This window comes from Carassius gibelio, chromosome B25, assembly GCF_023724105.1.
Source record: "Carassius gibelio isolate Cgi1373 ecotype wild population from Czech Republic chromosome B25, carGib1.2-hapl.c, whole genome shotgun sequence".
Lineage (NCBI taxonomy): Eukaryota > Metazoa > Chordata > Actinopteri > Cypriniformes > Cyprinidae > Carassius > Carassius gibelio.
In genome coordinates this window covers 5,927,297-5,947,343 of record NC_068420.1, presented here as the reverse complement: position 1 = coordinate 5,947,343, position 20,047 = coordinate 5,927,297, and the positions used below count along the sequence as shown (strand labels likewise).

Genomic DNA, 20,047 nt, shown 5'->3' with positions numbered 1-20,047 from the left:
CATGATTGTTGAAGATTGAAAAATATAAAAATTATAGTAAAATTTCAAGCTATACAGAATTTATTTTAGTAATTAAGTAAGTTCCCAAACCTTAAACCAAAATTAAAGTGAAAACTGAAAGTATTAAAGTTAATTAAATTATTTTAAAAATGCTATGATGGTATATAAAAAATACTGAAGTAATACTTCACTAGTTAGGACAAAAATGACAAATTATGACTTTGTTAATCACGAATAGTATCTGATGTTAAAGTGGCCTGCTCTCATTGCTGGTTGCAAATCCTTTTCCAATCAAAGTTCATAAAACTCAACATGACTGTCATATGTAACATTTTACAGAATAAACTATAAAAAAAACAAAAGGGCAGAACTTAAGAGTCGGAAAATGCATTAAGAAAGTAAACAGGATCAATTTTGATTTGATTTGTTGACATTTTTAGAATAAAAAACAGCTGAGATGGTAAAAAGAGAAAGTACTGGGCACCTTTTCTATTTCTAATCCACACTATCATTGGTTACAAGGCGGGCCGCACACCCAGAGGTCTCTGAGATTCATACCCAATGTTTTTTGGGGCCGGCATCCAATCGAATAGTGATTTTTCTAGGCCGCAGGGAAAAATAAAAGAATATAAAACTAAGAGATTGAGTGAAAGATGTGCTCTGAATGAAACAGGTCACCGTTTCTCCACCCCCCCCCCCCCCATCCGTGCTGTTTCCCTCAGGATGTGACAGCCAAACAATAGCAGCAAGAAATGCCTTAACAAGGAGAGATAGAGAGAGAGAGAGAGAGAAACACTGAGAAAGAGAGGGATGGAGAGAGCGACTGGGCTAATTACAGTGCACCTCATTTCTCTGACCCCTCTCGATTTGTGTCTCTCTCACTCTCCCGGTGTTGGAGAAATGCAGCCAGAAGAGACTTTACACTGGCAGCGCTCCAACAAGCCTGTGGAAATCACTCAAGCACAGTGACGGGAAGAAACCAGCTAAAATTAGCAACAAAACTTATCAAGCTGCATTCTTCAGTCGCTTAGATCTTTTCACAATAAATATTGCATTAAAAAACAGGTCCCCTTTTATAATGAGTAGCACTAAAAAAAACAGCACACCATTCTTTTGATGTAATAGGCCTATATATTCAAACCGTATATTTACTGAATCTGTTCATTTGGGTGGTTCACTAAATTAAAGTCCCATCTCTTTAACCTGGCTTACACATAACATACTAATATGGTTTTAATATCAAAATCCGTTAAAGGATTTTTAGGCTGCATTAATTAGGTAAACCGGAACCGGGAACACTTCCCATTACACCCGATGCATTTGCTACATCATTAGAAGAATGGCATCTACGCTAATATTAGTCTGTTTCTCTCTTATTCCGAGGTAACCGTTTCTGACACAATTATGATCCATTTTAAAAAACCGGTTTGATTAGATGGTTCACTAGATTCCATTCATAAAACCATTCACTGATTTGTTCAACTGTAATAATGGAAATTGGATATCATTCACTCACAATTTGGAATAATTCACATCACGTTTTTGACAATGATTCAGTTGCAGCAGCTGCTCACTGGAACAGCTCACTACAATTTAAGATGAATGAAAAATAGTTCGGAAATTAAGCCATCATATTTATATAGAAGACTTAAAATATAGCAGATGAGTCAAATGAGCCATTTTATGGTGTTTTTACTTCCTTTTCAAAGTTTGAAAGCTTCAATCCCCATTCATTAAAGATGTTTGAAAAGTAATCTTCAAAGTTTTCTTTTTATGTTTCACTGAAAATAAAAAGAAAGAAAGTCATATGGGGTTTTAACGACACAAATACATATTCCTTTAACTAGCTTGTAGCTGGGCAGGCTCCAGTTTCAAACTAGCTTCCCAACATTGCCAAATCCCAAACAGCCCTGAATATATGCATCTGGAAGAAAAATGGAAAAGCGAGGTGGAAAACAAGATTCAACTAAGAGAGAGCGTTAAACATCAAAACAGTAAAACACATAAATGAAGCCAAAGAAGGAGAGATTCTTCAAGTTGGGGTTGGTTTAAGCAGCCTGTATTTTCCTCACGATTTGGCGAGTTTGCCAACTATGAGCGGTAAAATTAGCATTTCAATACCTCTAAGGAATATTCATTACAAAAGGCTGAAACCTACTATCACTTCTCATTTTTATAACCCTCTCTTTCATTCTTCCGCGCTCGGTCTCTTTGATAAGCGCGTGGAAAAGAAGGCGCATGTGGAGGAGCAGAGCTGGAAGGGAAATGTTTAGGAGAACAAGCGGCACTTTGTTGAAGGTCTGCTGCAATTTTGCTGACTCACGTAACAATATCAGCTGACGATCAAACACAAACCGGCTGGAAAATATCACCACAAGGAAACCACTGTGGAAATGAAAGTCGAAAGCGGACCGTTTCAATGAGTTTATGGCATCGAGAGCTTTGAGATGAGAGGGATCTCTTGACAAAAGTTCAACGACTGAAAGTCAACAGGCCATTTGGATTTAAAGGGATAGTAGCTAATGTCAAAGCAGTTAAGCTTTTAACAAAAACATGCATTTAAAATAAAAAATGAAATTTTCCATGCAGATTGCACAATGGATTCAGGTCACGCAAAAACCAAGCTGCTTGGTTTTAAAAGCATCTGATGACAGATAATAGAACGCTTTGCCTGTGAAATGACAGAAATTTCCCAAATGTGACTGCTCCTAAAGGCTGGAATACACTACACAACTTTTGAAACGCTTGGCATCATGCACTTGCCACTTTAATAATTAGTTACTAGGCATCATGCACTAAACTGATTTTCTATGAAGTCTGTCAAATGGAATCAGTTAGTTAGAGTTAATTTGTCCAGACTGTAAATTAGGGGGGAAAAAATCGTGTAGCGCATTCAATCCTTTAATACGTACTGATTAAAGCCCCTCTCACTGACGGCTGTTAGATCTTCCTACTCTGACTGTACGAGGCGACAAATCAATGTCTGCATTTTCATTGGTTGTGAAGCCATAAGCAGATGTAACAAAATATACAATATAGGAGAATATACACAGACAGCAGAATAGACACATTAGCACTCAAATATATCAGGTTTACTCAGTTAACTGCCTCACACAAAGCTTTTGAATCATTCAAAGATTCAAACCCACAAATCTCACAAACTATTTTCCCTTAAGCGCACTCATTGTCTTTGGAGACGTGCATCATCAACGAGAGCAAAACCAAACACCGGCAGCTTTTCACGTCACGAACTACATAACGGTCTAGAGGTTGAGAAGATGCCATTTGCACCATTTTATTCATGAGTCGGATATAGCACTCAAACTTTACACATCGAGAGAGAAACAATACCACTTTTGGCGGATGTGTTGCAAAAGAGCCGAGCATGGATACATATTTTATTAATGAATGATGACTTTCAAGATTGATTGCATTCATATCAACCTTTTCAAGCAGAACAAGATGAACCGAACTTTGACAAATGGACTCAGGTCTGCGTCAAAGTCTCTAGTATGAAAGCAGTGTAAATAAAGTACATAAACCATGTCAAATCAAACCATCAGGAGTTTGACTCTGGTTGGCTTCTTCTGAATTACCGGTTTCTAGTGAATATTATGAAAGGGTCCAATTCTGGGGTGACGGAGTGTGTTTACTGTTTAATAGCTTGTGTCTCTGTGTGTTTCTCTATTCTCCAGTGCTGGCAGCTCCACCAATTAGCTGCTCTCTAACCTCACACACACGATCACAAACACACACACACACACAGTTATGACCCCGGCTTCATTAGAGCAGAGGGTCGTTGTGTGTGACAGCCAGGGGCAGACGAGACCCCTCACACACACACTCTTCACTTGAGGTCTGATGTTCTGGCAGAGGTGAGCAGCTCTCTCACACACACACACACACACACACACACACACTACACTGACAGCAACAGGTGCAGTGAACCACAGCCATACAAGCAATACACAGAAGGAGAGAGGAGAAGGAGAAAAGATAGGATGAGAAAACAAGAGACCAGAGACAGACGTGACAGTAGTAAATGAAAAAACAAGAATGCAAGAAAACAAGAGGCGAGAAGAGATGAGAAAAATGAGAGATGACAAGATGACTGATGAGAAGAGATGAGAAAAAGGAGAGATGAGAAGATGAGAAAATGACTGAGAAGAGACGAGGTGAGAAGAGAAGAGACAAGCAAGGCAGGAAAACTGAGAACTGAGTCAAGACTAAAAAAAAAAGACAAGTGAGACAAGAGAAGTCAGGACTAGACCTGAAATGAGATGAGAAATTAAGAGATGAGACGAGATGACAAGAAAAGAAGATCCAATGAGAAAATGAGCGGTAAGTGAATGAGAGACCAGGATAACAGAACGAGAAGAGAAGAGATGAGAACATGAAAAGAGAGTGCAGAGTGAGAACAGAAGAGACGGGATGAGAAGAGAATGAGAGTGCAACACGTTCTTGGCAGGAGTGTCAGCGCTGGACTGAGAGAGAGAGAGAGAATAGAGGAGGTTTATTATGGAAGACTTAATTAGTCCGAGCATTAGAGTATTCGCATGCCAGAAATAGACAAAAACATCTGATTAGCATTCACAATTTTCTTTTGAAGATTTCTGAGAGTGTGTGATGCTGTCTGGAGATTTGTGATCACACATGATGCTGTGCGTGCGTGCATGCGTGCGTGTGTGTGTGTGTCTGTGCGTCATATGGCTGGTGTTAGTAACCAAATCTCTGTTCTGTTCCAGTGAGGGTTGAGATGAGAGCTCATCTCCCATTACACTTTCATTCCACGATCAATTCCTACAGCTGGAAACACTCTCTCACACACACACACGCACACACACACACAGCATCTGAGCCGTTCTGTGTGCATTCAAGTGTTAGTAATTGAACAATGTGTGAGTGTGTGTGTGTGTGTGCCTGACCAGCAATCACCTGCGCCCCTCAAACAAGACCTACATGACCACGGGTGAGATTCATGTGAAGAGAGACGATTAGAGAGGAGAAGAGGGGCCAGAAAAGATGAGACTGGAAAAGACATGAAGAGATGAGAACAGAAAACAAGAGTGGGGACAAAACAGGCAGAGACAAGAGGAAAGCAACAAGATGAGAAAAACATGAGAAACTATGAGATGAGATGAGATGAGAATGAGAAAGACAACATGAGAAGAAATGAGATGAGAAAAGGAAGTGAAAACAAGGAAAATATTGAGATTTGAAAAAGAAAACTGAGATAAGATGTGAAAAAAGACACCGTGAGAGTCTACATGAAATCATGAAGCAAGAAGACCACGAAATGATGAGATAAATACAAAAGAAAAGAGACCTACGAAGAAAAGATGTGACAAAACAAAGAGAAAAGAGAAGATATGAGAAAAGATGAGACATGAAAACTTCAAAAAGAAGAGCTGTGACAAAACGAGCAGAAAAGCAACAAGATGAGAAGGTAAGAGATGAGACATGAAAACGAGAAAAGATGTGAAAATGAGAAAACAATGAGCTGAGGCGATAGAAAAATATAAGATGAGATGAAAACAGAAGGGATGAGAAAACATGAACACCAGAAAAGACAAAATATGAGAAACTGGAAAAGTAGTATGAGAAAACAAAAAAAGCAACAAGACAACAAGAGATGAGACGTAAAGACAAGAAAAAACAGACAAGATATGTGAGAAAAGCAGAGACGAGATGAGATGTGAAAATGGGAAAATGAGTTAAGACAAGTGAAAATTGAGACGAGAAATATGAGAAGAATAATGAAAAAAAAGGGGATGTGAGAGAGAAAACAAAAAGACAAAGAGATGAGAGGAACATGAGACAAAAAAAACTTACAGAGAGAGATCTTTAAGAAAAGAAAAGAAAACAAAAGGCCTTATGAGAATAAAAGATGTTAATGTGATCATCACTATTAGAGGTGAAAAGAGACGAGGAGGGCTGAGAAGAAATAGATGATTGCCAAGATTGAAAAAAATGAGAGAAGACATATTTAAAAAAGATTGAGATGCGACATAAAATATAAGAGCATGATAAGAGACCAGAAGAGCAGAAGTGAGATGATAAATGTTGTGAAGATAATGAGACGAGATTGGACAACAAGCCAAGTTAAGAAGACGAAAAAAGATAGCATCGTAAGAGACAAGTGAGATAGGATACGAGAAGCAGATCATGAGTGACCAGATGGGAAGAGAATGAGAGATGAGACGAGACCAGAGCGACTGAAGGAGCCAAAGCGGAGCAGATGGAGAGAAGTAAAGAAACGGAGAGCGGGAACTCGGTCTCACTCATCTGCTGCTAGTGGTTTATTGATCGCAGACAGCGAGTCTCAAACTCATTTATCACCAGCTCCTCAAGCCCTGTATGTGTGTGTGAGGGAGATAACTCCTGCGATAGCGGCCATAGCATCCATTATTCCTCACAATGGGCTGTGCCTGGACCTGCCCGACAGCTTGACACACACACACACACACACGCTCGCTCCCCCCCGACACAACAAACGACCTCTTTCTGAAAATAATAAATAAATAACAGCACGTATTGTTCGCCAGGCTTGGCCGAACGGCGAGAGTGAAGCTGCTCCGCTGCTGATAGCGAAGCAGAAGCCTGAAATACGGCCAGAACGCTGGAAAGTGCTGAGGCTGTGCGTGTGTGTGTGTGTGTGTGTACGCTCAGGTTTGCCGAGACAAAGAAGGATTAAAGTTACAAAAGAAACATGTCAAAATGCTCTCGGTTTGCTTTCTTAATACACATTCCTGGTCTTAATGTGAATGATTCATTGGTGCACATTATTCAAAAGAAGCTAGTCGTCTTCATAACCTTTCATTACAGTCTAACAACTTGCTCCGCCTCTGAAACGACTTTCATTAAAAAGTTAACTAGTATATGGAGATAGACTATCATTCCAAAGTTTAGGATCAATAAGATTTGTTGTTGTCTTTTTATTTAAACTTTTATTCAAATTTAATTAATCAAAAGTGACAAAGTCATTTATCATTTTTAAAATAAATGTGGTTTCTTTAAAATTTCTATTTATCAAAAAAATCTTGACAAACCCATGGTTTCCTCAAAAATATGTTTTCAAGACTGATAATAATCATTAAATTGTAATTATATTTCACAATATTTACATTTTTTATCATATAAATGCAGCCTTAGTGACCATAAGAGACTTTCTTCAAAAATATTTTTATAAATCTCATCAGACCTAAACTTTTGGATTAATTTTTGTATTATGAGCCACTTTTCGTAACCCAAATCAATTTCCATTATATAAAATACAGTCCCACCGAGCGCCAACCTCCAGCTCTCTCTCATGAGGTCAATAAGGAGTGACTAAAACTGCAATTAATCGACTGGCCGCTTGAGGCTGACTGCAAAAGAGAATAAGTCCCATGGACTCCCCATGTTAAAATGCCCAACTTTACAGCAGAAAAAAAAAACATGTTTACAGCCTGGTGCAAAACATCATTTTGGTCTAAATAGCTAATTTTGCCCTTTATGACAACTGAGGGTGTGAATTTTTTTTTAGAACTCATCCATTTAAGTTATATTTAGACTTAAAGTTCGGCATAATTAAGGGCGTGGCCACTTGAGTGACAGGTGGATTGCCGCTGCTCACACTGCCATCGTGCTAGGTGGGCGTGGCTTCAGCAAGTAGTACCCGCCTTTTTGCCCAATTTTGATTGTCCAGGAGAGTCGCCCGCTCTGCACACTTTAGGCTTCAAAAACACACTTCCGAAGTCTACGGGTGACATCATGGACACTACGTCCATGTTTTTATACAGTCTATGGGTCCCACCCAACAATTCTTTTATACTTAAATTGGAAATTCAAACAGTAAAATGTGTTTGAACACCATTTGGATGATATTTAACATTGCATGCAAGGAATATTACTGAGCAAATCATAAAATTCTGTAAGAAATATTGGAACTAAACCAAGCCCTGCCCACACAAGATTTGATTGACTCCTGGAACTCAAGGTTTTGACATTATTGGTTAAGATTATTTTCCTTAAATGTGCACACTTGGTTCAAGTAGTTTCACAGGCTGATATGGTCATTTCTTATTTGTTTTTGTTCGAGTAACCTGATAAATCATGCACAGTAAGAACAAAGTCATGAAGAATCTCAAGCGAGAAGCCTGATTTCAGTCACTTTAGAAAGGCAGTTTAGCATGCTGTCATCCTCCACTAGGCTGACTAATCAAACCCACAGCTCAGCACGGAGAGAGCCAGTAAGGATGATTAAACGAGGGGAGGGGGGACGATAAGCATTTGAAGCGATCAGACACATTCTCGTTTTCCATCCAGCAGCTCTTCCTGCTGCAGTCCAGAAGCCTGATGTGTGTCAGGATGAATAAAGGTCATGTGCTGCATAGCCATTTCACCTAGAAACACCAGATGAGCCGCCAAGCCGTGGCTCATCTGCCAACAAGATGAAGAGCACATCTGAACTGAAAACAACCGTATTCATACCTTACAGTCTGCTGCCCCAGAAGAAGATGAGTGGGAAAACCTAGAAAAGAAAAAAATCTTAATATTGGTCTTGCATCTTGGTACAAATTTCACGGTATTTTGATTTCTGAAGGATCATGTGACACTGAAGACTGGAGTAAAATCACGATAGATTTACTTGAGAAGCACAATTGCATAGGATATTAAGATTTAATTCAAGTTACACTCATAACTCATTAGTTTAGTCCGTCTTACACCAATGGCAAACTCATTTTAAGCATTAACTTTCTTCCAAAAATTGGATGGTTCACCTGAAAATGAATTTCTGACAATATCTTGCCAAACTGAAGTAAACGGAAGGCAAGAGAGAGACACGTGAAAACCGATAAATACAGGGTAAAACAAATCAAGAAAAAAAAAGTTCTCACACCATATGCGCCATTGATTTCCTATTCTCTTGGAAACATTTAATGAGCTTGAGCAGAGGAGGAGAGATTGAGGGAGAGGGAAAGAGACGAGGAAGAAAACTGATAAAGCCTCACAGAAATTTCCCTGAGAGAGTAAATCATTCAAGACGACAAGAAGGTGCTTAGCAGAGGAACAGGTGTTGGATGTGATGATTCCCACACTGGTATCCAAGCCAAAACCAGCGGGAGGCCGTCAACAAGGAGCATTGCTGGACCACATCTGTTTGCAAGTCATTCCCAGAGCGTCAACACATCTCACAAAAATGTAAAAAATAGAGCAAGAGGAATATGACTCTGTAAATATTTAGGAGAGGGATTCACTACGAATTAATTGCACCTGCTAATAATATAAACCCAATATCTGCACTGTTTTTGCACCTGATTCAATAAAAGGAATTGCGCAAATTCAGTTAACGGTCCAAACACACCATAAAAAGTGCAAAATGTAGCGCACTATGATTTAAGAGATGCAGAAAACAGATGGAATCAGTCATAAAAATGGAATTTACGGTATAAAATGGAATGTCATGGAATTTACCAAATTGTAGACCAATAAATCAAGAAGTAGGCCAGTAGTACACAAATCAGAATGCGATATGGACTAGTGTCTGTTAATATTTAGTTGGAAAAATACTGTTCAAATATGAATCCTGCATGTCCTGTGTATTTGTGTCAATTAATGACGCAGACACACATTTTCATTTACTACACACATTCTGAAGTGCATGTGAAGCTTGCTGTGTTTTCAGCCTCTGCCGCCGCAATATGTGAGTACACATAAACAATCCCTAGAGTCACTTCATGAGCATTTTGTCATATCATACACAAACTTAAAGGTCTTCACAGCAACCTGTCAAAATAAATGTCCAGTTTAAATTGAAGAAACAGTGACAGAAATATATTACTTTGTTTTGATAGTATTATTAATAATAATAACATTATTAATAAAAAATACATGTGAAAAATATCAAACTTTTTTTGTGCATGTAAATACACAAAACAGTATTTCTGTAAAAAAAAAAATATATAATAATATTTTTTTTAAATTGGTTAATTAGAGATGATTTAGATTATAACAATTTAGTAAAGCCCTTACGATCAAATCTAGAAAGTTTGTGGAACACCGAATTTGGTGAAAATAACACTCAATTTGAAAAAAAAGTAAACTTTTTTTTTCTGTTTCCTGATTTTATGAATTGTGTACGTTTAATTACTTTAATCAGACATGCTTTTTGATTAAAACAATTTAATTGAACAATTAAAAGTGTCAAAACAAAATAATTTAGAAAAAAATTGAATGGAATTTGTGGAAAAATAAAACTGATTTCATAGGGCCCTAAATATGCAACTTGAAAGATGCAATTCACCTTTTCCAGGCCATTTCTGTTCACACCTTAATTTAAATATTCATGACGAAGTGGTTTAACCAGCATCTGGTTACACTAGATTAAACTTCTTGAACTAAACTTCTTAGTGAACTGACCCTTTGTCTCACTCAGTGTAGACATGGTTTCAGATATCAATGTTTCCATAAAAAAAAAAAAAATGCATACAATCATTACACGTCCACTGATGCCTTAATAGAGGAGCAACCAAGAGCTTGTTTTATCACTGAAAACGATTTAAAACGTTGAAGAGCCATTAGAGAGGCAGATTGTGAGTAATGTGAGATTCGAACATTCACCCAAACGCTGCCCCATTAGCTCCAGCTGTGCAACAGAAAGAAATCTGCGGTACATGCAGCCATTACGGTGTCCCTCAGGGCTCGGTATTGGGCCCAGTGCTGGATTTCAGTCATGTGCAGTATTGCTTCATCCTTTCAGTTGCAGCCCCAGTGGAACTGCAGCCATGTCGCACTAAACGCTATCAATCAGCTAACAGCAGCCCGTTTAAAATCACTCAAGGCTCATATGGTATTAAAAGCTGCCAATGCAAATGCTAAACAAACGGTCCTTTATCCACAAGCGTCAAGCTGTCTGAAGTGGATCTTAAACAGGGGTGGACAGTATGAACAATTTTAGCATACAAAAATATACAAAGTTAACAATATGCATCACAATACTCACTACAGTTCAAAAGTTTTTTTTTTAAGTGAAAGAAATCAATATTTTTATTCAGTAAAGATGCATTAAATTGGTCAAAAGTGACAGTAAGTACATAATGTTACAAGAGATTGATATTTCAAATTAATGCTGTTCTTTTAAACATTCTATTTATCAAAGAATCTTGAAAAATACAGATATCTATGTTTTCACAAAACTGATAGTTATATGAAATGTGTCCTCAGCAGCAAATCAGCATTTTAGAATGATTTCTGAAGGATCATGTGACACTGAAGACTGGAGTTATGATGCTGAAAATTCAGCTTTGCATCTCAGGAAAATATTACATTACAAATATATTTAAATAGGAAACAGTAAATAGTTAAAATACAATATTTTGCATAATATTAATTTTAACTATTTTTGATCAAATAAATGCAGCTTTGGTGAACAATCTTGCAGACACAAATTTTTTAACACGTATTGTTTTTACTGGAACAAAAAATAAATAAATAAATACAAAATCCTAATTAGTATTTCTTGTCTTCAGAGAACACATTGAATTATTTAATATATTATCCTATTAATTTTTTTTATTGTATTTAGCATACACCTCACTACATATTTATTATATTTGTTTATTCAAATTGGATGAGAAAAACTAAATAACTGAATTAATTCAATATAAACTCTCCAAAAACAAGTTTTAACAAGTCAATTTATCTTCCAAGGATGATTAGATATTTTTCCCGGAAAATGACACAAACACTGATTAAGAAAATGAGGTTGAGATTACAATGCAAAAATTGCATTTCTCACACAGTTGTAAGAAATGATGTGAGGAAGATAAAGAGGAGTGTTTAATGATTTGATTAGGAGAATTATACAAAGGGGGAAAGAACTTGATGCAGTCTGCAGGCAAACATCCGGATAGAGTGGAAATCCACAGGAGACTCCACACCAAAGAAAATCAAGTGAGAGAGAAATTAGGTGAGAGCACGGGCGAGAAAGGCGAGCAAAGAGGGATCAAACCTAACAACTCAATGGAGTGTTGAGTGAATTTGCGGATTCACAGTTTGGGGTCTGTGGATGCAAGCCTGTGAATATTTATAAAGGAAAGTGAGCGTGCCTGAAATGAGCCGAGAACATGAGCCGGAGAGACATTGCTTGCTTAAGTGAAAACAGTTTCTCCTCTCGATCCTGAATGAAATTCTTTGAGTATTATGTAGCTGAGAGCCGCTGCCCTCGGAGTGAATCTGAGAGGATTTCTGACTGGGAACTTGCGAGAGGGTAGCAAAGGGCATCCGAGAGATCCAGCTTTTGAAGGGATATGAAAGCCTTTTGCCAAGTGACTTTTCCACCTAGACACTATAATACAACACTGAAGTTTCATGTAAATGCATGATACTTCAGCAGGGAAAACTCTCGCCCTGCAGCAACAGTTTCCTGTAGCTTATCGACCTACGCTCAACCCACCCTTTGCGTGCAAACATCGCTGACGGCCCCAGTTTATTATTGTTTCACTTTCACAGCACATTAAACATCACTGTCTTACTTCATCTGGACAAACTGTGCATCAATGGAAAGTTTAAAGACTCAAGCTTCGATATTTGACCAATATTTTGATAAAACATTGTTGCAGTGACAGATATTTAGTGATTTATGTCAGGAGTGCAAAATAATAAATCCGTATTATGCCACATTTTGAATAGAAATTAATCACTCACTCATATTCAGTCACGTCAAGAGCGGTTTATTTGTGTTCACATAGACTCACTGAACAGCGTCAATAAGGATTTACAGACCAAAGATGCATATCTGCGGAGATATATGGATATATTTACTGATGTTTACTTCATATTTCTTCAGACAGAATCGTCATTTCTATTCATTTTCCACGGATTTACGCAATCAGATGATAAACAGCCTCTCCCAGCGATCTCTGTGTGTGCGTGCAGTAGTCACAGCTCGTGCGGTGTGTGACTCAGACTCTGATTGGGTCTTTCAAACGTCAATCTTACAGTGTCATATATGGACACCGCCACATCGTGTCACATGCTTCCTGCACACTTCCTGGTAGTTATCTGGCCAAAACAACACTGAAACACCTCTGTACACACAAAATATCCGAATAATAAACCCGCGATTACGATAGTAAAGCTTGGTATGAGAATTTCTTGAGATCTGGGGCGTTTTTATAAAAAAAAATCGAAAATGTACATCGGAAATGCTAACTTGTGAAGCGATGAAAAAGGCTACAAATAACATATTTTTACAACAGTAAACGACCAAATTCCACCCCTGATCGCTAAAGGAAGTTATTATAAACACTCGATCGGGGTTTAAAGTGAGTTTTGAGTAAAAGTGTACTAATAATTTCATAAATTGTCAGATGTAGCTTGATGCTAACGTTAGCACCAATGCTACTAATAGCAGGTGCTTTTCTTCTTCATAATGCATTTTTGTCTCAATAATTCACGTAAGGTCGTAAGAAAATGTTTTGTTGTATTTTTATAGTAAGACTTTTGATAAATAAGGGCTAAATGCAAAGAGAGACTGAAGTGAGATCGCTGCTTTGTTGCTTTGTAAAGCCTGAAAAACCACAATCAAGGCTAATAAAGGTGGAATAAAAACAAAAGAATAATGATAAAAGAATAATGCGGATAATGTGTCATACTTGGCGGAGGTGTGAAAGAACCGTTTGGTGAGAACAATACAATCATGAAACGGGCAGTTTTCAACAGTGAAACATACACAAAGAGCACAGGAAAGTTTACATGTGAGATCTTACAGAGATGACAAGGGCCATAAATCAATCTGATTAGCCTTCTCTAAAAACACACATGACATGGCCTTAGAAAATATTTCATAAAATTCACAGTTTTACAGATTCGATTATGAAATTTTTTATGAAGTCTTGGAAGACTTGTGGCCTTAGCTACACTGTGTTTTCAAACTCATTTCCTACATCAACATTTTTTTTAAATACATTTAAAACATATGTTTTTAATATTTTTATTTTTGTTTTTATGTTTGAGCTTATATATCTCTATTATCATAACAGTCTGAGTGATTCTGATTCCTGAACAGTAAACTTTAAAGTGTCAGCTTTGTGAACAAAGGTTGATTATGTATCTAGTCAGAAAGAATCATGAGCAAAAACCTTTTTATTTTGGGTATGTAATTTCGGTCTCCATGCCAAAAAAGGGGGGTTACTAGTAAGGGGTTGACCTGCCGTTTTGATTCGTTACATTCATAGATCTCATTCCTCCATCAAGATCCTTTCAAGCTGTAGATGTCATGAGCTTTTGTTCGATGAAAACTTCTATCGGCCTGTCAGTAAATGCTGCTTTCAACAGAAATCATTGCGGGCTTAGCGTGAAAGCGTGGACTCGTGTTTGTTTGACAGACACTTCAATGGTCCATGAAGGATAATTCAGGAGGGACACCTGCTAACACTATGGTGACACGAACCAACCAAAATCAAAATGTTCTTCACAGCTGGAGAGGGTATGAGGAGGAATCAGACCATTCAATGAAAAATTAATGAGAGAAATGCTCAATATGGTCGCTATAGGAAAGGAATAGCCTTTTAGCTTATTAGCCACAAGCCAACTCCAAGGCACTGTTTTGAACAGAATAGAAAAATATCATACTACTTACTGAATACTGTGTTTTGCACACTGTACACAGCACGCTTTTAAAATTAAGTGAAACCGTAGACATGTGTTAACAGTAGTGTACTATTTTATAGTCACATGACTTCATATTTAATGCAGTGGTATACTGCACATTTTTGAATACAGAACATAAATCCATTCATAAATTCATGGATTTATAAACGTACACGCATAAATACATAATATAATAAAATATATACACATTATGATTATTATTTATACATGTATTATAAAATTGTATATGTATATATTAATGTTTTATAATAATACATGTACTAGTATAAATGTATAAAATTATTTATATTCGACGCAGTGGGCTTTGTGGTATACTAAACATTTTGGCACTTTTTTTGCATACAAAAATCATGCAAACTTTGCATTATGTATAGTATGATGATGTATGCCAGTCTAAATAGTTTAATACAGAAATATTATACTATTTTACTTTAATATTTTATAGTAAAAAGTATAGTCTAGTTAAAATATACTAACTATAAGTTTATAATATTAAAGCCATTCATAAATACATTAATTCATCAACTTACACACTTGTGGGGAAGTTGTGTATTAATAATATAATGTATGTGTATGGGTTTATGAATTTATTGTATTATTAACTTAATTATTTCATATAAAAACACTGCGCTCATACCGTTTCTACAAGCTGACTTTACCGATTAGCGATTGGCTCTTTTGTCACGAACACAGGGCTTTGTTTCATACTGACGGTTGCATTTTTCCCCATTAAAACTATACGAGTGACACGACTTGGGTATTCTATATTATTTCATATTATATATAATGCATAATTATTCATTTTATTTTATTAATACTTCTTTTGGGTTTGTCTTTATTTGTTAAAAGCAGTATGAATTTAAAGTAAATAAAGTTTAAATCTCTCTGGGGCAATGGTTCCCAATCCCAGAAACGCTGCCCTGGGGAAATACTAAAACAGTCACCAACTTGCTTAGAGAAAGATATAACAGCTTCTCAGTCAGTGTAACCACACAAACACGATCACCTGAGGCAAAAAAAAAACCTCCCAGCAGAGTCAACATATCGGCAGCCAGAGAGCTCAATAATGGTTTTGAGGGTTTCTATCACTCATTAGTAGTGCTCTAGCGGTGGAACGTGAAGATAAGCGTCGGATCGGTGGCCTGTGACATGCCGCTCCTTATCTGACGGACCCATCAAATGTCTATCAATACAGGACACAGAAAAATCCACAAGACTAACACCTGTTCGATCAGCCAACAGTCAAACTGCAGGCGACAACCTGATGACCTGATGACGGCTAGTTAGACAGACAGTAAATACACAACGGATGAGATGGAGACAAGCACAAACAGAACTCTGGAGGCAGTTCAATGCCCTGTGACCGAGGCATAACACTCTGGAGGAGAAACACACAACCGTTCTGCTGAGAAACGCATCCATGCCAAGTCACAGAACGCTGTGAATCCACTCTCTCAATGGATTCCTTTTTGTCAAATCCTCTGTAAAAGTTTAGTTCCAGCCCACTATAAACACTTTTCTGTCAATTTGAACCACAAGACTTTGATTATGACAGGTGTTTGATTATACGTGCAACCAAGCTCTGCAGGAAACTAGCACCGTGGCCCAATTAACATAATATTTGCCCTAAAATAGTATACAATAGTTCAGAACAGTATACTACTCTATTTCTGCAGTATACAGTATAGTGCAGAATATGCTAGCCATTTTTTTTTAATCAAAAATTTAATGAATGGGATCCGCTAAATGTTAAGACTAAAGCAAGGTTGCACTTTAACATTTTTTTTTTTTTATGTACTAGCCAAGATCTTAAGTATTACATTGGAAACAGTGTAACAAGGTCATTTAGCTAATGCTATTGCTAACATTCACATACAAATGGAAACAAGTTAATGCCAGCGCTTAAAAGTAAAAAAGAACATTTGCAATAGGATCACTCTTGTAATGCTAACATTTACGTGCAATACAATGTGATAAGCCCTTTAGCTAATGCTAACTCTTAAAAGTAAGCAATTAGTAATAAAGTTGTTTTAGTAATGCTAATGTTCTCATGCAAATCAGATATCTTCGTTTACTGAATGCTAATATTCACCCTAATGGAAACAATGTGATAAAGCCATTTAGCCAATGCTAACACTTAAAAGTAAACATATAATTTTTAATAAATTAGTTCACTTAGTAAATGCTAACATTCACATGTGAATCGAAACGCATCATCTAGCTAATGCTAATGTTCACATGCAAACTGGAACAATAAGCGATAAAGCCATTTAGCTAATTCTAATGCTTAATATCTCTCTCTTTCGGTTATTTAAGTGCATCATATTAAAGTGCACTTTCTCTTTTTGAAATTTGGAAAGGAAACACACTACTCACACTATTTATACTACAAAACGTCACAGAATAGTGCACAAGTACGTGATTTAGGACACATCTTATGTAATACAATTATTTAGTGAATGCAAGCGTTTACAATACAAACGGAAACAGTGCAATAAGGTCATCTAGCTAATGTAAATGTACATGTGTAATAAAGCCATGCTAATGCTTAAATATAAACAAAAAAATTGTATTAATGTTGTTTTAGTAACGTTATCATTCAAATACAAATGGAAACCATGCAATGAGTTCATCTAGCTAAAAGCTAACGTTCACACGCAAACAGAAACAATATGTGATTTAGCTAATGCTTAAATGTAAACAAATAATTTTTAATAAGGCTGTTTCAGTAGTTATAATGTTCTTGTGCAACAGGAAACAATATGCAATTTGTTCATTTAGTGAACGCTAACATTCACTTTCAAATGGAAATAATGTGATAAGGTCGTCTAGCTACATGCAAACGGAAACAATATGCGATAAGGTCATTTAGCTAATGCTAATGTTGCAGCGCAAACAGAAACAATGAGCTAAAATGTTCTGTGATGCTGTCTCTCTACTGTTGTTCGGTCCTAAAACATACTGGAAAGTATATGTATTTTTAGTGCAAGTAGGCCAGTTGAGACACTGCCGTTGATTAGCTAGTTCAGGTGTTTGATTAGCCTGATCTGAACTCTGCAGGAAGGTAGATCTCCAGGAGCATGTCTCCTCTTCAGCATTGTTCAAAAATAGACCATGATTACCACCAATGGTGAAGCAGATTTGCTGTAGGCTAGTGTTTGTTTGAAATAAACATCCGCTAGGAGGAATCTGCAAAGGCCTGTGGCGTGAAAGCTGCCGTTTCAAAACAACACGCGCAACAAATGCAAGCACACTCATGGCACAAATGACTCTGGGTTGTTTTGAATGAATCAGGCTATTGATTTATTGACTTGTGATCGTCTTAAAAGGATTGCAGCATGGCTGATGTATTAAAAGTGTAAATATCCATTACTCATAATGGATCGCAAGCCATCCGGGTGAAAAGAAAGAGGCTGGGTTTTTACAGACACATTTAAACCCAAAGATCCTGTACTTTTATGCCTCTTGGCGAGGAACACCTTCCGCCCCTCACGGTGACGGAGTCTGGCCCCAAAAACTCGCCCAGGTTTCCTGCGAGAGCCCACAGCCGGACGATAATGAGAGAGAGAAAGAGAGCATGTCAAGAAGTGGATTCTTTCTGCTGAGCGCCATCTGGAAAAGGCGAGCTAGATAAACAAGAACGCTGCTCGTATCCCCTCCTCACACACATGCACACGTACACACAAAGCCTTTTGGACTGTCAGGGATTCAGGCTTATCAATTTCCAGCCAGATACAAACCTGAAGATGAGAAAACGCACAATAGCCGGAGCAAGCCAGCGAGAAATAAACGAGGAATGCAGGTTTTCAAGCGACAATGGCCCGACCTAAAGTAATGATGGCTGGGAATATTTTTTTTTCTCGTCAAAAGGCCATTTTGGAATTCAATCTGGTCAAACTTCACCACACAACACACTTGTTAAATGGAAAACGATGAGATCCAACATACAGTCGCAGACAAAGGACGCTGTAAAAAAGGAGACCTCGATGGCACGGTGGAAATCATGCAGAAGAAAGTATCACATTGAAGAAAAGGGTTTGTGTGAACCTGAAAATGCATTCAGGTGTAAGTGTGAAGCAGACAGGAAGACAAGCTGACATGTGACACCTTCACAATGTACAAGAAACCACCTGAAACAGAAACATTTAAGGCCACTTAAACTTAAACTCTACAATAGACCAGTTTAACTGGAGCAACAGAAACAGATGGCATTACATGAAAAAAAACATGACTAGAATATTTATGTGTTTTATAATTGTTAAAAAAATATATATAAAAAAATGTAAATATATATTTATACATAGTTACAGAATTTAGTTTAACGTCATTTCTCTTTTTAACCAACTTGCCCAAAAATTATATGAAATATAAAATAATAAATATTTAAAATATTAAAAAGTAAATAAATCTACTCTATAATAAAATTAATCAATATATTTCATGTTGGGAATTTACAATTACAACTACTACTTAAAAAAAATATATATGAAAAATGTATAAAAATTCAAAATAAAAATTTGAGAAACAATAAATTGATTATAAAAAATAAAATACATATTATAAAAGTAAATAATAAATTTGATATTGGGAACTATAACTACTGCTACCACAAAAAAATATAAAGAACTTAAAAAGTATTACAAGATATAAAAAAATATATATATTAAAAAAAAACAAAAAAATTATAAAATAAGAAAACAAAATACAAATAAATAAATAAATAAATATTTATATAATTTATATAATAATATATAACTTTTTTAGTTTAATATATAGATTAAACATTTAAAGACCTTTCTAGTACACCTTTAAAGCTGATCTAACAGTATAAAAAAAAAAAAAAAAAGAGATGACACACTCTGTCTACTCACGCACGCGCGCGCACACACACACACACACCACGTTCTCTAGCATCAGCTGACCTGTTTCCGTTCAAGCACTGAGGAGCTCAGGTGACAGGTGAGATCTGGAGGAGTTTGACAAATAAAGGCGGTCAGATAACGGCAAGCCAGCATCTCCCAGAAGAGCACTGGACGGGGAGGAACCGGGCGGCTGTCCGTTTGCATCGAATCACAGCCGAAGATTTGACCTGATTACTAACCTGCGTGTTCAGCCAGACCTCGGAGATGCCGCAGAAGCTCGAGACAGCGGAGAACAGCAACACTGAGCTGCAACTTTGGATCTTTTATTGAGCAGATCACAAACGGATGAGATCATGTGAAAATCACTAAACATGGAGATTCCATCAAACTCCAAGCAAATAAAAACTAACTACACCTCAACACACACAATCTACCAAGTATGAAAACTATGCACTCGCTGGTCATCCAAATCCAATGTAAATATAAACCAACAATTCAATTAAAAAAATACAATTTAATAATAAAAAAAA

The 20,047-nt window shown here is 36.9% G+C and overlaps 1 protein-coding gene across 3 annotated transcripts in view; it reads right to left on the bottom strand.

Moving 5' to 3' along the window:
- Positions 1-20,047, bottom strand: part of plxnb2b (plexin b2b) — a gene marked incomplete at its 3' end in the record, with an annotated part of 146,209 nt that overhangs the window by 104,167 nt on the left and 21,995 nt on the right. For 2 of the 3 annotated variants that reach the window (XM_052597729.1, XM_052597731.1), the window contains 1 exon segment: positions 8,473-8,512. 3 annotated transcript variants of the gene reach the window in all.